The sequence below is a fragment of the Telopea speciosissima genome, chromosome 5, assembly GCF_018873765.1.
Source record: "Telopea speciosissima isolate NSW1024214 ecotype Mountain lineage chromosome 5, Tspe_v1, whole genome shotgun sequence".
Classification (NCBI taxonomy): Eukaryota; Viridiplantae; Streptophyta; class Magnoliopsida; order Proteales; family Proteaceae; genus Telopea; species Telopea speciosissima.
In genome coordinates this window covers 14,000,554-14,018,125 of record NC_057920.1, presented here as the reverse complement: position 1 = coordinate 14,018,125, position 17,572 = coordinate 14,000,554, and the positions used below count along the sequence as shown (strand labels likewise).

The following is a 17,572-nucleotide window of genomic DNA, read 5'->3' as shown; positions in this document are numbered from 1 at the left end:
ATGTACATGCATACATAAGTAAGAAATGGCAATGGAGATTCTGTATCAGACAGCACAAGGGAGGACAAACAGAGATGAGAGGTTGGGAGGGAGAATAGACAAAGGTAAGAGATTTTACTTGAGACAATTGGAACTCCAAAACAATGCTTTTAGGGTTCAAAATTGTCAATGCTTCAAGCTTTCTGCTCCAGCAAAAGTCCTAGTGGTTCATTATGCTATTACTTGTTTTCTGGTATCTAAAATGCTCCTTTTATCCTTTTCTTTTTGACTAGTAAACCTGCACGTGTGGGATTTTGTTAGGTGGCAGAGAGAGAAAATGTCTGGAACAAACTAAATTCATTTCAATCATATATGGTATCTGTAACAATGTAGAAATTAATAACCAGTCGACTCAGCAGCATGAAGAAGAGGAGAGAAGACGATAGAGGGAGAAGAGAGAGCTGAACCATGATAGATTCAATAGTAATATATCGTGGTCACTCCTACCTTTATTTATAATGTCAGTTACAATCAATAATAGGAAGTGTAATCAAAGTAGGAAACTTACTTAGATTACACAACCTCATTACAATCACAAAAAGAAACTTACAACAAGGAACCTAACAATATATTACGGTAGGAAGTAAAAACTAAGCCCCCAACGTGACTAACGGCTAACATATTACCGCAAGGTATTGGACTGGACCAAATTACCCATGGTATACTTAACAACTAACAACTTAACACCACCAGCCCCCCCTTTCAAGTTGGAGCATACAAATCACCCATGCCCAGCTTGGAAGAGTTTTTCAGGAAAGTAGGACCAAACAAAGGCTTGGTAAACATAGCACCTAGCTGATCTACAAATGAAACAAAAGGAGTAACAATCAACTCCCACACAAAATGACAATCAACTTCAATGTGTTTAGACCTTTCATGAAACACTGGGTTACTAGCAATGTAGATAGCAGCTAGATTACCACAGAACACCTTCATAGGTCTGGTAACTGGAAAACCCAACTCTTGAAGCAATAATTTCAACCACATCAATTCAGTTGCAGTATAAGCTATAGCCCTATACTCAGCATCACCACTGGATCTAGCCAAAGTTGTCTGCTTCTTGCTCCATGTGACAAGATTGCCACTAATAAATGTGCAATAAACCTGGAAGGGGTCTTGGCAGAGGCTGTTAGATATTTCTCGGATATGTTTGCTTCTCAAGGCACTCAGAGAGATGACTAGATGAGGATTTATTACAATTTATTCCTAGGTTGGTAACAGATGAAAATAATGCTTTTCTTTTAACCTCTCTGTCACTTGAGGAGGTTAAGAAAGCGGTTTTTGATTTATCCATGGATAGTGCTCTGGGTCCTGATGGCTTCTCAGGCTATTTTATTACGGCATGCTGGGATATTGTAGGCACTGATGTTTGGGAGGCGATCAAGGATTTTTTTTGCGGGAGGTTTCTTTACCAAGGAGCTACACTTCAGCGCATCTGGTGCTTATTCCTAAAAAAGAATGTCCTGAGGTAATGTCTAATTTTCGCCCCATTAGCCTTTACAATTTTTCATATAAAATTATTGCTAAAATAATATCTTCTAGACTGGCTTCTATTCTTCCTTCCATAATATCGGAGGAACAAGGTGGTTTTGTCCAGGGTAGATGCATTCATGATAATATTGCCTTGGTTCAAGAGGTTGTTCAGGACATAAACAGGAAATCTCGAAGAGGGAATGTGGTTTTCAAGTTGGATATGGCTAAGGCGTATGATCGTCTTGAATGGGATTTTTGTATCAAGTCTTGGCCAGATTTGGTTTTGCAGAAGGGTGGATTAGACTAATCAAAAAAACGGTGGAAAACTGTTGGTTCTCAATTGTTTTGAATCGGGGGCCTACTGGGTTCTTTAAATCTTCAAGGGGAGTTCCTCAGGGAGATCCCCTCTCACCGTCTCTTTTTATTTTAGTGGAGGAAGTTCTTAGTAGAGGGTTGAGAACTCTTTTTGTGGAGGGAAAGGCAGAGTATTATCAGCTGCCATAGGGATGTCCAGGAATAACTCTCAGTCTTTTTGCAAGTGACACAATAATTATTTCGAGGTGCTTTAAATAATCTCTCAAACAAATTATTAGGCTTATTAGCAGGTATGAAGGATTCTCAGGGCAGCTAGTAAACAAGCAAAAGAGCTGCTTTGTTTAGGGAAAAAAGCTGATGAAAATAAATACCGAATGATTGAGATGGTTACAGGTTTTACAAGGAAAAATCTGCCGATTACATGTCTTGGTGCCCCTCTATATGCAAGCCGGCTCCGTATTAGCTTCTTTGATGAGTTTTTGGTAAAAATGCGCAAGAAGGTGGCGGGGTGGAAAGGAAAGTTACTATCTGCAGGCGGAAGATTTATTCTCATCAGGCATGTCCTCTCCTCTATGCCCATTCATATTATTTCTGTTTTGGATTTACCCCATACGGTGATTAAAAGATTTAACAACATTTGTTCCGGACAGTGGAGGAAGGGGGGCTTGGTATTCGGTGATTAGAAGACATTAGCAGTGCCCTAAGACTTAAGGGTCTTTGGAGAATCATGATAGAAAAATCTTTATGGTGCAATTTCTTAACCGTGTTGGCCAATGTGAGAGATGTTGGGTCGATTTCTTGGAGAAGAGCTTTAAAGCTAAAAGATTTTTTACTGTCAAAATCCAGATGGTTAATTGGATCGGGGGACATCAATTTTTGGCTTCTAATTGGTCAGGTTGGGGTCCTCTTATGGATCACGTTGATGAGGCACTCCATCTGGATCTCAATTTGCAAGTTAGAGACGTTCTTACTGTTGAAAGAAACTGGAATCAGGAATTGCTGCTTCAAATTGACTCTCAAGAAGTGCGTGATAGCATCCTGGGTAATAATTATTGTTTAACTAACAAGGATGACAGGTTAGTGTGGACGCCAATAAGTGATGGGAAAATTTCCACTAAATCATTATGGAATGAAATCAGAAATGTTGAGGAGAAAAAACCTTTTTCAAAAAGGTTTTGGAATCATACGATTCCTTCAAAGATTGGCTTCTTCTCTTGGCAGGTTATGTGTGGAGGCATTTCCACAGATGAGGCTTTGAAGAAATTGGGTGTGCCTCTTGTTTCCAAATGTCTATGTTGTGCCAAGCCTAAATGTGATTCAGCTTCCCATTGTTTGGTCGAGGGTAACACTGCCTCTAAGGTGTGGGCTTTCTTCTCAAGATTTTTTGAAGTGGAAGTGGTTCCCTTGCAGGGCGTTAAAAGCATGCTGTTGTTCTAGCATAATCACGCTTTTGGTAGGAGTTTTTGTGGGTTGATAATGGGTTTTATTCCCTCATTTATCATATGGGAACTTTGGAAAGAGAGAAACAATAGGAGACATGGGGAAAGAGCAAGATCGGCTAGCTACATTACTGAGGCAGTTAAAAATTGGATTAATGAGATTCCCTAATTTTGCTCTTTCTCAAAATCCCCATCATTAAAAGAATCTCTTATCCTTCAAATTTTTAACCTATCTCACCCCCTAGTTATCCATAATGCCTATTCCTGTGTACTGGTGTTCCCCCTTCAATGCTGTCAAGCTTAATGTAGATGGTGCAAGCAGGGGGAACCCTGGGCCTAGGGGTGGAGGGGGCATTATTAGAGGTTATGATGGTCGCTTTTTGGCTACTTTTGCCAACTTTTATGGGGATTGTATCAATTCCATTGCAGCAATTAGAGCATTGAGGGATGGTCTCCAAATTTGCGCTGAGATGGGGTTTTTAGATTTTCATGTGAACTCGGACTCTACCATGGTTGTGCGTTGTACTTCCTCGAAAAGATGCAATGTTTGGAAAGGCTGGTACTGGTTCCACGAAATTCAGGTTTTGATTGATTCGCTCCGCCCAATGATCTCTTTCACCTTTAGAGAAAGTAACAGGGCAGCGGATTGGCTGGCAAATTTGGCATGCGATTCGGCAAATGACTCTTTCTTCTCTTCTGATTCTGAGCTCCCTCCGGGGCTCAGGCGGATATTGTGTGAGAATGTTGCTGGTATTCCAATTTTGAGAAAACGTTAGTTGTTTATTTGGGTTTTGTATGGGAGTGAGGTCTCAGCTGTGCGAGTGTGTGATTGAGATTGTAATCATCTCGGGTTGGGGTAAGGCAGGTATGTTCCCCCCTTGTAATCTGTTTTCTTGATTGATATGTTTATTAATAAAATGCTAGGGGCCAGCTTGGGTCCCAAAGAATATTCAGGTTAAAAACAATGTGCAATAACCTATGGTAGATCTCTTAACACCATCAGAGCCAGCCCAGTCTACATCAAAAAATCCAACTAAACCAATAAGTTGATGAAATCGATAGATAATCCCTTTTGTGGAGCCTCCTTCAGATACCTTATGATACAACATACGACCTCCCAATCTATCTTCTTAGGTGATTGCATAAACTAGCTGACAACACCAACTATAAAGGATATATGAGGTCTAGTAATAGTCAAGTAAATGAGTTTCCCAACTAACCTCCTGTATCGGTGCTTGTCCTCAAATTCTTCGCCATCACTTGCCCCAAACTTCTGGTGTGGATCTATTAGAGTATCAACTAGTTTAGAAGCAAGAATGTCAGTCTCAAACAAGAGAAATGTAGTCCTAGATGGAGGATAGATCCACTAGGAGCCAACTATCCAGGACCTGCTGAATAGCTAACTCAATGGGGCAGATTTGATGTAAAGTAGGGCAATTCTAGGGTTATGGTTAGGGGAATGGGGTAACTCTTATATGATATAACAGGCAGGTTTTGGGGAGTTTAATGAGCTGGGTTTAGTTAGGTTTAGATGAAAATTTGAAATTTCAGAAATTAGGGTTAGGGTTTCGGGTTTTGGGTTTTAGAATTTAGGCTGAAATTAGGGTTTCTAATGGGAGTTTAGGGCAGGGCTTTAGGTCGAGTATAGGGGACAGTGGGAGGGAAGTTCGACCCAAGTTTAGGCTGGTTCTAATGCTTAGATCAGGCTATGGGAATTTTAGGGCTTGTGGAGCTTTAATGAAGGTGAGGGGATTTAGGGTTTTGAAGAGTGAATGGACCTGCAGTGAAGGTCGAGTGGAGGGAAGGCTGTGAAGGAGTTATGTTTGAAATTTAAAAGGATTTGGGTGGTGGAATTGGTCTGGACAGAAATTAGATCACTTAGGGTTTTGTAGATCGATTGACAATAATGGAGGGAATGGTACGGCAGATCGGCTGGATTGGGTTATAGGATGAGAAGAAGAAGAAGGGGATGAAAGAAACTAATTAAATAACTTACTAGTTGAAGAAGGTCTTCAATGGAAGCAGCAGCTCTATGATAGAAGGATAGAACAACCTTCCAACTGTAGAGGATCCTCCCAGCCGTCACGGCGTAAGGAGTCAATCGGATTCCACTGATCCCTTTCCACCTTGATAGAACCACAAGGATGCACACTCACAAGGAGCAAAGGAGCAGCAACAATGGCAGCAAACAATTCTGTTTTTTATTTTTCAAATATTCAACTGTGGGGGAGCCTCCCACAATTTGAGTTTTTATATTAAAAGGCCATAGACCAAAACCTATACAACTTAAACACTCCTTCATAAATCATGGAAGGGTGTAGCTAACTTAAAATAACTTAAAAGAACTTAAAGTAAAAAGACCTAATTGACCCTACTAACTTAAACTAAAAGACACCAATTGGATGCAACCAATTTGAACCAGTTCAATTAAAAAAACAGAAAAATAAACTAAGTATGGAATGGAAAAATACTAGAATGCAAACCTAAGCTATGGCTCCCAAACTAAGCTCTAATTTAGGACTTCTTCTTCCTACGGGTGTGGGCACTTGGTGATGCATCAAAGAGGTCTAACACATTTTCGCTATGATAGACTTACATCTTTTTTACTCTGTAGTCCATAGTACTTCAATACCAAGAAAATACCTAAGGGTACCCCAGTCTTTCATCTGAAAATGCTAGTGGAAATAAGATTTTACCTCGGTAATCCCGGAGGCATCATTCCCAGATATAATAATGTTATCAACATATACAATCAGAACTACCACTTTAGAGACCTAGCACTGAACAAAAACGAAGAAATCAGAATGCCTTATGTAGCTTGTAGACTCTGGGAGAATTCTCCCCCTAAGCAACATACCCCGGAGGTTACTCCATATACACCTCCTAATGGAGATCACCATACAAGAAGGCAATCCTAATATCCAATTGATACAGAGGCCTGTCAAAATTCACAGAGAAGGAGATAAGCACATGCACAGAATTAAGACCGGTGAGAAGGTTTCGAAGTAATCCACACCATAGCTGTGAGTATACCCTTTCGCAACCAACCGGGCCTTAAGCCGTTTAACTGAGCCATCATGTTTATATTTCATTGTGTACACCCAGCGACACCACACAAGATCTTTACCTGGAGGCGAATCCTCCAGGGTCCATGTCTGTCGAGATATTGAGGCATCAATTTCTGTTTCCATAGCCACTTTCCATCCAGAATGAGATAAAGCCTAACGATGATTTTTAGAATGGAGTTAGTAGACAATGAGTAAGGCAAAGTTATGTAACGGAGATAAAAGGTGAGATATAGAAACAAAATTCTCAATAGGACAAGCAATGATAGAATTCTGAGTACAAGAACGTGTACCTATTGCACAGAGCAACTGGTGAGTCAGCAAAAGACCAGGGAGGAGGAGCTTCAATTGGAGAATCTGACCATATGGTAGGCGGTGGAGCAATAGGAACTGAAGGATACGGCACTGTTTTCTTACGCGGTTGATACACTTGCAGTTGTGCAGATGAAGTAGCAGCTAGACGACAGCAAAATGCACAAGCATAGGAGAAGGAAGTGCACAACCAGCATCTGTATCAGAAGAGTTAGACGCAGGAAGGGAAAAATATGAAGTATTTTCAAAAAAGGTAACATCAGCGCTAACAAACTGCTGATGAGTGAGAGGATCATAGTACTTTTACCCTTTCTGAATTCTAGAGTAACCAAGGAAAACACACTTTACAGCCTTGGGAGACAACTTATCAATCTAAGGTTGCAACACTCACACCCACAAACTCAAGGCGGTAAGGAAAATAGGGGAGTTTTTGGAAATAAAACAAATAAAGGTGAACGGTTAGCGAGCAAAGAAGAGAAGAGAAGGCATGCGATTGATCAAATAACAAGTGGTGGGAACGACATCAAACCAAATATGTTGGGGAACATGCATATGGTCATGAGAGATTGAGCAATTTTCAACAAATGTCTATTTTTCCGTTCAGCCACCCCATTTTTTTGTGGGGTATAAGACTAACTTGTTTGATGAATCATACCATGACTAGAACAAAAATTATAAATTTCACGTTGAGTGAATTCAAGAGCATTTTCAGATCAAAAAACTTTAATGGAAGCATCAAACTGAATTTTTATTTCATTATAAAAATCCTTAAAAACAGGAAAAAAATCTGACCGATCTTTCAACAAATAAATCCAAGTTAATTGTGATTTGTGAATGCTTGTCCACAAAGGTAACAAAATTAGAAGAAGAAAAAAACCTAACTTATGTTTTCACACAACAGGGACCCCAGATATCAGAATGAACTAAAGAAAATAAAGACGAACTTCTAGACACACTACGAGCAGGAAAAGATTACCGATGATGCTTCCCGAGATCATAGGCTTCACACTTAAGTCAAGACACAAATTTGCAACTAGGTACCATATAATGGAGCTTGGATAAGGAGAGATGCCCCAACTGAAAGTAATAATGAACAGGAGAAAGGGCACCAGTAGTAGTTGCAGCAACAGTAGAGGGTCTAGTGCAATTCATATAGTAGAGTCCAAACTGCTTAAACCCGCCACCAATCGTCATCCTTGTCTGAAGGTCCTGAAACACACAATAGGAAGGATAGAAGGTGACAAAACAGTTAAGTGATATAGTAAGTTGACTAACTAAAGACTTAACGATAATTGAGTGGCATGAAGAACAGAAGACAAAGTCATAGGAGGTAGGTGAGACCATACCATGACCAATCACATGGCTAGAGAATCCATTAGCAAGTATGACAAGTGAGAAGTTATGAACTTTGGACAAGGAAGAAAATAATTTTGACTTACCAATCATATGGGTAGAAGCACCAAAGTCAATTATTCACAAAGTGGAAGATGTGGATGTAAGGAAATCTGATGTACTTCTATGGGCTAGCGTGGTAGTGGATGACGAAGTCATTGTAGATACTCAAGCTGTTGGAGACGTTTAAGGATTTGATTGTAGTCATCTCGAGACATAGAATCTGATGAAGCTGCTCCAGATGAAGAGACAGGCAAGAGTAGGGATTTGATTGTAGTCATCTCGAGACATAGAACCTGACGAAGAAGCTCCAGATGAAGAGGCAAGAGTAGTGTCACCAAAAGACATTGTCACTGTATTAGTGTATTACAGTATTACTATCAGTCACAATAATACTGGCTAATTGGTTGGCCCAGTCTAGTCTATTGTGTTTAGCCCATGTCTCGACTGTATGGTTGGGTTTGCCAAAAAATGAATGCATTCTGGAGGTCTGTCACTTTATTGTCTACCTGTACCACGACCACCACAACTATAGCCTCTTCCAGGAAAGTTAGAACCTCGACTTTGGCTAGCAACAACTAAAGCAGATCTTTCCTCAGGAGAAGGTGAGATGTCAGCTCTGGAAGGAGTAACCATACGCTGAAGATGAGAGAATGTCTCATTAAGAGAGGGTACCTTCTCACCAGCAAGGAGCTGTCATTTAGTAGACTGATAGTAAGGATACAGTCTGGCCAGAAACTTAGCAACACGAAGTTCATCCCGCTGAAGCTTCAACAGTTCCAGATCAGTAGCACGAGGTTGATGAATCTGAAGTTCTTCAAGAATACCCTTAAAAGTGCTTAAATACTCAGTAAAAGACTAGTCCCCCTATTTTATGTTAAACATTTTCTCATATAAGTCACAAGTCTGGGACATATTCTTAGCTTGAGAGAAGCTTTCGTTGAGATCATCCCAAGCTCTTTTTGCAGTGGAGTAAAACATGACATTTGCTACAATAGCAGGATCCATACTATTCCACAACCATATGTTAATAATAGAATTCTCACGCATCAACTCCTCATAGGCTTTGACAACAGATGAATCTTTAGAATCAGCAGAGGGAGGATCAGATGTAAGAAACTGCACCTTCCCCTTAGCATGAATGTAAACCTGCATGGTGTGCAGTGAACACATAATAAATAATTGAAAACTTCATTGAGTTTAATGGTAGTGGTTTGGACATTTCCATTGTCCGTGGGAGATTTACAATCAGCTATCATGTACTCCAGGAAACAACTGGTCACTAGTGAGAAAATTTAATAAGAGAAGGTGATAGGGCCAGGTAAGAGACCTCTGGCCAGCAATCAAAAAAAGTGCACCAAACAGCAACTGAAATATAGAAGACCAATAGGGTAGAAATACCACTCAACGTCGTAAGCAGTGTATGAAGTTCCAGAGACCAGCACCACTATAATTAATTCTAAATAGAAACAAATTCAGAATATGGAAGACCCACTATAGAATCTAATGCAGGTGTCAGATTGACAAAAACAGTATGGTCGAGTGACCTGGTATAGTAGGGCAGCAATGCCCTGAAAAATAGAGAGATCTGTTGGTCAGATCTAAACTAATTGCAGAATATTTCTGAAATTTCTCCCAAAACAGAGTACCGCCCAGGCCTGAGGAGAAAATTAATTGCAGATAATCAGAAACTCTGATTGGCCTAGAAAGCGGATCGAGTGTACCTCTTTGTAGTGTCAACCAACCCCCAAAGTAAGAGAAGTAACTGCTGGCCAGATGAAAAATAATTGAAAATCTCAATGTCTTCAAATACCTAATCCAGAACCCATGCCGATAGCCATTACATGCCTATAACTTGACTTCGGTAGATTAATAGATCCATGAACAGAAAGGTAAAGATAGTATAAGGCCATAGTTTATCTTCATGTAATCAAAAACTAGGGCTATAGGTAGAACGTAGGCAGCATAGGTTGCTGCAACCAAAAAATCGCGGTCCGTGAATGGACTATCAAACCAGGATATGAAATTGATTGTGAAGACTGATTATTTGCCCTCTGATACTATGGAAAAATGGAGAAATTAATAACCAGTCAACTCAGCAGCATGAAGAAGAGAAGAAGGAGAAAAGACGATAGAGGGAAAAGATAGAGCTGAACCATGATAGATTCAATGTAATCTAGGATGGTCACTCCTACCTTTATTTATAATGTCAATGACAAGCAATAATATGCCATATAATCAAAGTAGGAAACCTACTTAGACTACACAACCTAATTACAATCACAAAAGGAAACGAAAAATAAGGAAACTGACAATATATCACACCAGAAACTAATCCCCCAACATGACTAACAGCTAACATATTACTGCAGGGTATTGGACTGGACTAAATTACCCCTGCGGTATACTTAATTAACAATATCAATTCAAGTAATTAATAATTTAAGATAACTATTGTAACGCCCCAAATCCGGGATAAGGATATGGTGTTGGCCCTCATGGACCGCCGTTGAATAACGGTTGAAATACTGTAACCAACTATGTGCGGAACTATAAACATTCATTAATATTCACATTTATTAGAGATATCAAAAGTCAGTAGCGGAAACTGAAATTACTACATATCACATCAACTAAGTATCACCATACTATACTATCTCTACTGTGTAGGACTGTACTGTATCATCAACTCTGTTACAAATACTACATCTACTATATTAAAACATCCAAGATCATCCTGAAATTTACATCCCATAATGTATTTCCCAAAACGATAAAAGTGTATCACATACATGAAAAGTCTGTCTCTATCACTAACTCTGTCTCTGTCTCTGGTTCTAACTCTCTACTTGGAAGGGGCTACACCCTTTCCCTTTGCTCTCCTGACATAGTCAGCATGTGGGCATTTGACGTGTGCGTGCTCTGCTGTAAAAACAATGGTATCTGTGGAGTGAGCTACACTAGCCCAATGAGAAAGAATACATTCATATCATGCTAATGAATGTAAACAATACTATGATATGCAAATCATAAAATGATATGCTGCTATAACATCTATGAATCTATAATACTATGTCTGACATACTATAGCTATGATGCATATGACTATTCACAATGAAAACATTGTCTATGTCTTATTCTTTGTCTTTACCTTACTTTGTCTGTTATTCTTTGCCTTTACTTTGCTTTGTTTGTGGTTCACTATATGTTCTGGGTGATCTGCCACTTAGCTTGTATGGAGAGGATACACAGAACTCTACTATGGGGATCTGGGAAGATCCAACTATGGGGATCAGAGAGGATCCGAACTCTGTGTATATGTAAGAGTCAACACCACAACTGAACTCAAGACATACACCTATGGGAATCACTGAAGATTTGGCTATGTGAATCATTTAAGATTCGGCTATGTCTGTGTATCTCTACCTATACCTAGACCCTTTGGTAAAAGGGTGGGCAGTCAAAAGTTCTTTATTATGCCTTTCTCCTTTACTTTATCTCCACATCCAGTCCTCACTATCTACCTCAACTCCAGGATGAGTAGGACAGTGATGAAATCCCCAGAAAGATTGAGGACCCCAGTACCCTTCTCAATCCTATTGTTGAACTAGACACTGACTAAACCTTCAGCTTCAACTCTATTCTGTCTTTTACTGTTCTTTATAGTACTATACTGTTCTTAGTTGTACTTTGCTTTACTTTACTGTATTAATAGTTCTGGACTTTAATTCTGTCTTATCATGCCTCACAATTACTGTTAAGCAATCATAAAACATCTCTTTTCTATTTTAAAAACATATAAATCATGGGGGCAATGATACTCTGTATTATAATGAGAAAACATGCAGAATATGATAGGATTCTCCTCACCTGTCTCTGTCGCTGTGGAATACAATCTAGATCTGATTCCCAACAGTGTTTCTAACAATCCTCTGTTGTTTTTCGGATCCAAATAAACCCCTACACGACATTTGATAAGCATTGGACTCCTCTTTTATACTCTTGGAATGGTGGGAATGGTCTCCCACCATCCAAACTTAACTAAACTTATCTATTTAGACCTACTAGGGCAGCTAGGCAACACTGGACAACTCAACAGTCAAACCAATGGCCAAAACTGGGAAACCTAACCCTAAAATTAGGGTTTTTACTGCTTTTTTCCACATAACTTTGTGGAAACTTATCCTCTTTGTACGAAATTCATTCCTACAGCATAACAGTTGTACTATGCTACTTTCTAACGGATCAAAACATCCAAAAACTAAAAATAAACCAAAAAAAGAATGGGAAAATTACATGATTAGCTACTTTTGGGTTTTCATTTACAAAACTGTCCACCCTATGTTTGAGTTAACAAAAATAGACAAAAACAAGTTAAGGTTTACAAAACTGGACAAAATAGTGTCTCTCCCTCCCACACTTACTTTTTTAGACATTTTTACCCCTGTCATTGCCTTCTCGCCCAGGCATCCTCCGTTCCCTGCAACCTTACCCTTGTCCCAGCCACCGCCATTCTCTGCTATCCCAAGTAACAAAGGAAAAAAAAAGAGATTTTTTCAGAGGGGACTGCTGAGGAAGGAAGGAGAGTCACTGTTTTGTCTAGTTTTGTAAAACTAAACTTGTTTTTGTCTATTTTTGTTAACTCAAACATAGGGTGGACAGTTTTGTAAATGAAAACCCAAAAGTAGTTAATCATGTAATTTTCCCAAAAAGAATTTAGGGTTTACCTGAAACCCTAACTTTATCTCGAATCTTCGATCTTCTCTACACAAACGATGATCCTACGTTGTTTGCAACTTGATTCAACAGTGAATCGATGCTGAAATCACTACTCCTTCAATTTCCCTTTGTTGGCAAAATCGTGGGTTAGAAAGAGAAAATGAGAGAAAATAATGTGTTGTATTCATTGATAGGTAAGCCCCTCTATTTATAATAGAGGGGAAATTACAAAGAGACTAAACTAGGCGATGTGGGACTAAAACCCACATAGCCCACTTACAGTTAATAACATAAGAAGAATAAAACTACCCCAAAAAGACCAGAATACCCCCACGGTATTTTGGATTACATATTCCAACACTCCCCTCAAGCTGGATTATACAAATAAGCAAAGAAAGAAGATCCAGCTTGAACTAAAGAAAAAATAACTCCTAATAATGCTAACGCTCCCCCTCAAGTTGGCACATACAAGGTACTAATGCCCAACTTGAACAAAAAAAGGAAAAAAAACTAAATTGTAGCAGAATCCAGCTTGATAGATGAATGCAGCTCCCAAATAAACCTTCAAGAACTTGAAAAAATTGATCTTCAAAACCTGGACAGACATGATCAGCAAACCGAGACTGGAATTTCTTCCAAAAAAGGCAGCTTTCAACGATCTTCAATAGCTAACCAGTGATGAATCTTAGATTCTCATAGTGACATAAAATCTTGAAGTTAAATAACTAGAGCAGCAAGCAGCGAAAACAAACTGAATCAGGCAGCGGAAAAAAACTGTAACAACCTAACTGAAAGTCCTCAAATAGGCAACAACCAAATATCTTCAATACTCTTCAATACTTCAATCTCCCCCTTACGGCAAACTCAACCCAATAACAAAGGATACCCAATAGCAATGGTGGAAAACACTGATCTTCTATGTTTTGCCACAAATGTTCCTTGCTTCTGCAATGTCTGCAAGAGTACTGTACATAATCTCCCCCTCACATGTAGTAATACACGTGGACAAGTAATGGAGATGATGTAAGGTTTAATGGCAAAAACGTAACTTTCCAGAATTTTCCAAAGGTGCTATGGGTAGTTAAAAAGGAAGGAATGGTAAAATTGTAATTTAATAGAAGTTTCCAAAGGTGTTATGGGTAAATACCAAAGGTATGGGATATGAAGGGAATTAGAATTATTGAAAGGGAATGGTGTTGGAAAAAAGGATGGCATGGCTGTAATTTGGTGAAAATCCACTTTTAAATACAATCCAAGCCAAAGGGCAAACTGGTAATAAATCAGAATTTTCAAGGGTCAATTGGATAGTCAAATTGGGGAATGGACACAAGTGGGATTTAGTATGTATTGTGCAAGGACAGATTTGGAAAATAATTTAATTCCCTAATAGAATGGGTAAACTAGGAAAGGAATGTAAAAAATGGATAAACGATAATAAGAGATAGAGAGAAGGGTATTATGGGAAATCACAAAATAAGGTTTTAAGAAATCAACCTACGAAGGTTGTCTTCAACCTTACGACAGAGAAACCAGGGAGATTGAAACCTTCACGCAACCACGTTTTCAAACTCTGGACGAAACCAGCAAAGGCGGAAAAAAGGATATGTTCGATTCGATCCAACAGAGAAATCCTTCAGTCAGGCTCCCCATCAAATCAATAACCTCGAGAACCCATCGTCACCTTCACAAAACTAGGGGCGGTAGTCGTGGATGCAGCGGCAACCCAGCAAAGTCTCGCAAGGGAAGAGAAGTAGTCCAAAGGGAAGAAGAAAACCACAGCTGCTGCAAACACCATACAACTAGAGCACCAAACACCGCAACCAGCCCAGCAGGAAACTAGTTAGTCTTCTTCTCAACCACGTCTTCAATCCTAGCAGTAATCAATCCAAACCAGATCGGGGAACCGCCAGCAAACGAAGAACGTTCAGCAATCAAACAAGATCAACCGATAGCAACCACAGCATCAAATCGATTCAGCAGCAAACCAGAATTTAATTCCACAAACAAACTTTCGATAGCAATCGAAGTAAACAACAGCAACGACAATTGATGAATCGATCCAACTAAAATTTCCCACAGCAATAATCAAACCTGGAAACCAGAAATCAAAGAACACCTTCTTCTCTGTTCACTTGCTTCTCAGGAGGAGAGGACCTAGTCGAACCGAGAAACCCTCGTCTTCGAACCGACGGTACGGTAAAATAGGGAAGAGTTGGGGAAGCAGCAAAAACGAAAGTTCCAACAGATCAATTCAGCAAATCGATGTCTATTCTTCAAAAAACCAGATTGGAAACCTGGAAGACAAAATCGAGTTTGGAAATCCCTGTAAGATGGAGAAGAAAAAAAACCTGCAACTGAATCTAGCGGTAGCAACTTGATCACAAGGACTCCACTCAACCATATTCTGCAATCAACTCCTTTAGAATCAATTCCAGCGGCAAAAATAAGGGCATAATAGCACCTGATCATGGCAGCGGCAATAAATCCTCCTTGTTCAATATCTCTATTCAATTTGACACTGTTTGTGTAGCCTCCGATCTAAACGAGAACCTAGTTCAAATATGATCTTCAGCAGTAGCAGCAAACCACTACCCGAAAAATTGAAGCAGTGACAGATAGAAAACCATATAAATCTTCGATCATTAAATCAAAAAGAACAATGTTTACGTAATCACAAGTATGAAAAAGCGGTAGGTTGGAGGGAGGGCAGCAACTAAATCATTGGTTTAGGTTTTCCTCATCAGTGCTGCCCTCTTACAAGAAAAAAGAAAAAACCAGAGGAAGGAGAAACCGAGTGAGAGAGAAAAAAAAGTGATTGAAGAGATGGTTTAGGGTTTTTTCTCTTTTTCTAACCGAGATCAGACCAGCTCTGATACCATGTTGGCAGAATCGTGGGTTAGAAAGAGAGAATGAGAGAAAATAATGTGTTGTATTCATTGATAGGTAAGCCCGAGGGGAAATTACAAAGAGGCTAAACTAGGCGATGTGGGACTAAAACCCACATAGCCCACTTACACTTAATAACATAAGAAGAATAAAACTACCCCAAAAAGACCAGAATACCCCCACGGTATTTTGGATTACATATTCCAACACCCTTCTTTTTCTCTTTTCTCTCTGGTTTTCTGGCTCTTTGAAATAAACCAAATGAGCCCTAAAACACACTAAATAGGGCTGGTTCAAGTTCTGCCGGCTACTGCCTGCTGCTGGTTTTTCGCATTTTCTGGCTGGTATTTTGGCCATAACTTTCTCGTCCGATATTCGTTTGACGCGAATCTTATATGGTAAAGTAGATAATTTAATTACCTACGTTTCTCATGTTTTAGGCTTTCCCAAAAAATGACCCTAAGGTCTTCAAAAGTTCCCGTAAAGTCAACTTTTGACTAAAAGTGCTAAAATTTCTATTTTTTTGGTCTTTGTTATGGGACACCCGTTGGGTCCGTACTCACTGTAGGGTCTTTCTAACTTCACTAAATAGTCGCCAATAGTGAAAATAATCACATTTATCTTTGCTTTCAAAATATCTCAGTTGGGCTAACTCACACCGGATTCCGTGAAAACGAACCCGCTTACACTCGATAAAAAAATGAGGATTCAATATTATATACTTTTCTGGGGATGGGGTATTACAACTATTACCATTCATTTTAAATTTTGAAAAATGTGGCAGAGAGATGTAGAAAGTGAAAGACCTGAATGTAGAGCACAACATCCCTTCCCATTCATCCGAGCCATTATTGTTGCATTTACTTTCAAAATCAGCATGGCAAGTTGGTGGAACAGAAGCAAACTGCATGCAACAAAGATTTATGAATCCAACACCATAAAGGGCTGGTAAACTGAGAGCTCAGAAATTAAAAAACTATACTTAGCTACATACTGCCGCAAAGCAAACCACTTTCAAGCAAAGAAGCAGTAATAGGATCTCCATGGACTTCATTATTTATTATTTCTCTTCTCACACACAAACAAACCCTGCAAAGAAATAATAAAAACATAAATCACCAGAATAGATCTAATATTTTATATACACATCACATGCAAATGCAGAAGCAAGTGGAGGTCTGAGGCTACGTTTGGTAACGGTCTTGGTAAAGAACATCCGTTCTTGATCAGGAACGTTCTTTGGCATTTCTGGTCTGGAACAGCATTGTATGTATGAATATGACTGTTTGGCAACGGTCTCAAGAACGTTTTCGGAACAATAATAAAACAAAAATGTCATTTGGTAAAACCTGTTCTTCCAAATTTGATATTAATTACAATAATGTCATTATCATCTAAAATATACTAAAAAATACTTGTCAAACTATTTTCTCTCTTAACCTGAAGACATAATCCTCTTATTCCTTTCCCTACAATATACAAACTACATCTTTCTCCTAATTTTAGTTTCACTTTGTCATTTTTTCACTAGGTTAATGTTTCATTAAAATTTGTGAAATTTGTAAACTTCATCACCAATGTGGAAAAAAAAATGTCAATGTTAGAGAAGATGCTGCATGCATTACACAGGTTAAGTGAGAAACCTGCCTTCCATTCCTTCTTTAACTATTCAAGTTTCATTCCATACTGAGAAAATTGGAGCTCCATGACAAACAGTGAGATTGTTAGACCTAGGTGCAAGAGCCTGTACTGCAGTGGGCAACCAGTTATTGCAACTTGAGCCCTGATCATACCCATGAACCTTCATTCCTTGTGACTGTTGTTGTGAGAGATAATACAAATTTCGAGTTTGGAATGGATCAGCAGATGCTAACACATTTTCATATCCCAATTGCTTAACATCATTATCCCCAAAACAACTTCCCTGATTAT

At 39.1% G+C, this 17,572-nt stretch overlaps 1 long non-coding RNA gene across 3 annotated transcripts in view; it reads right to left on the bottom strand.

Moving 5' to 3' along the window:
* The window catches only part of LOC122662512, a 34,228-nt gene extending 17,427 nt beyond the window's left edge, over window positions 1-16,801 (bottom strand). For 2 of the 3 annotated variants that reach the window (XR_006333045.1, XR_006333046.1), the window contains exons 1-2: window positions 16,635-16,800; window positions 16,447-16,544 (exon numbers count right to left, since the gene is read on the bottom strand). This is a non-coding gene — a long non-coding RNA (uncharacterized LOC122662512). Of the gene's footprint in view, window positions 1-16,446; window positions 16,545-16,634 lie in introns of all 3 variants that reach the window. The other variant, XR_006333047.1, reaches the window with a different exon arrangement.
* Between the last annotated feature and the right edge of the window lie 771 nt (window positions 16,802-17,572).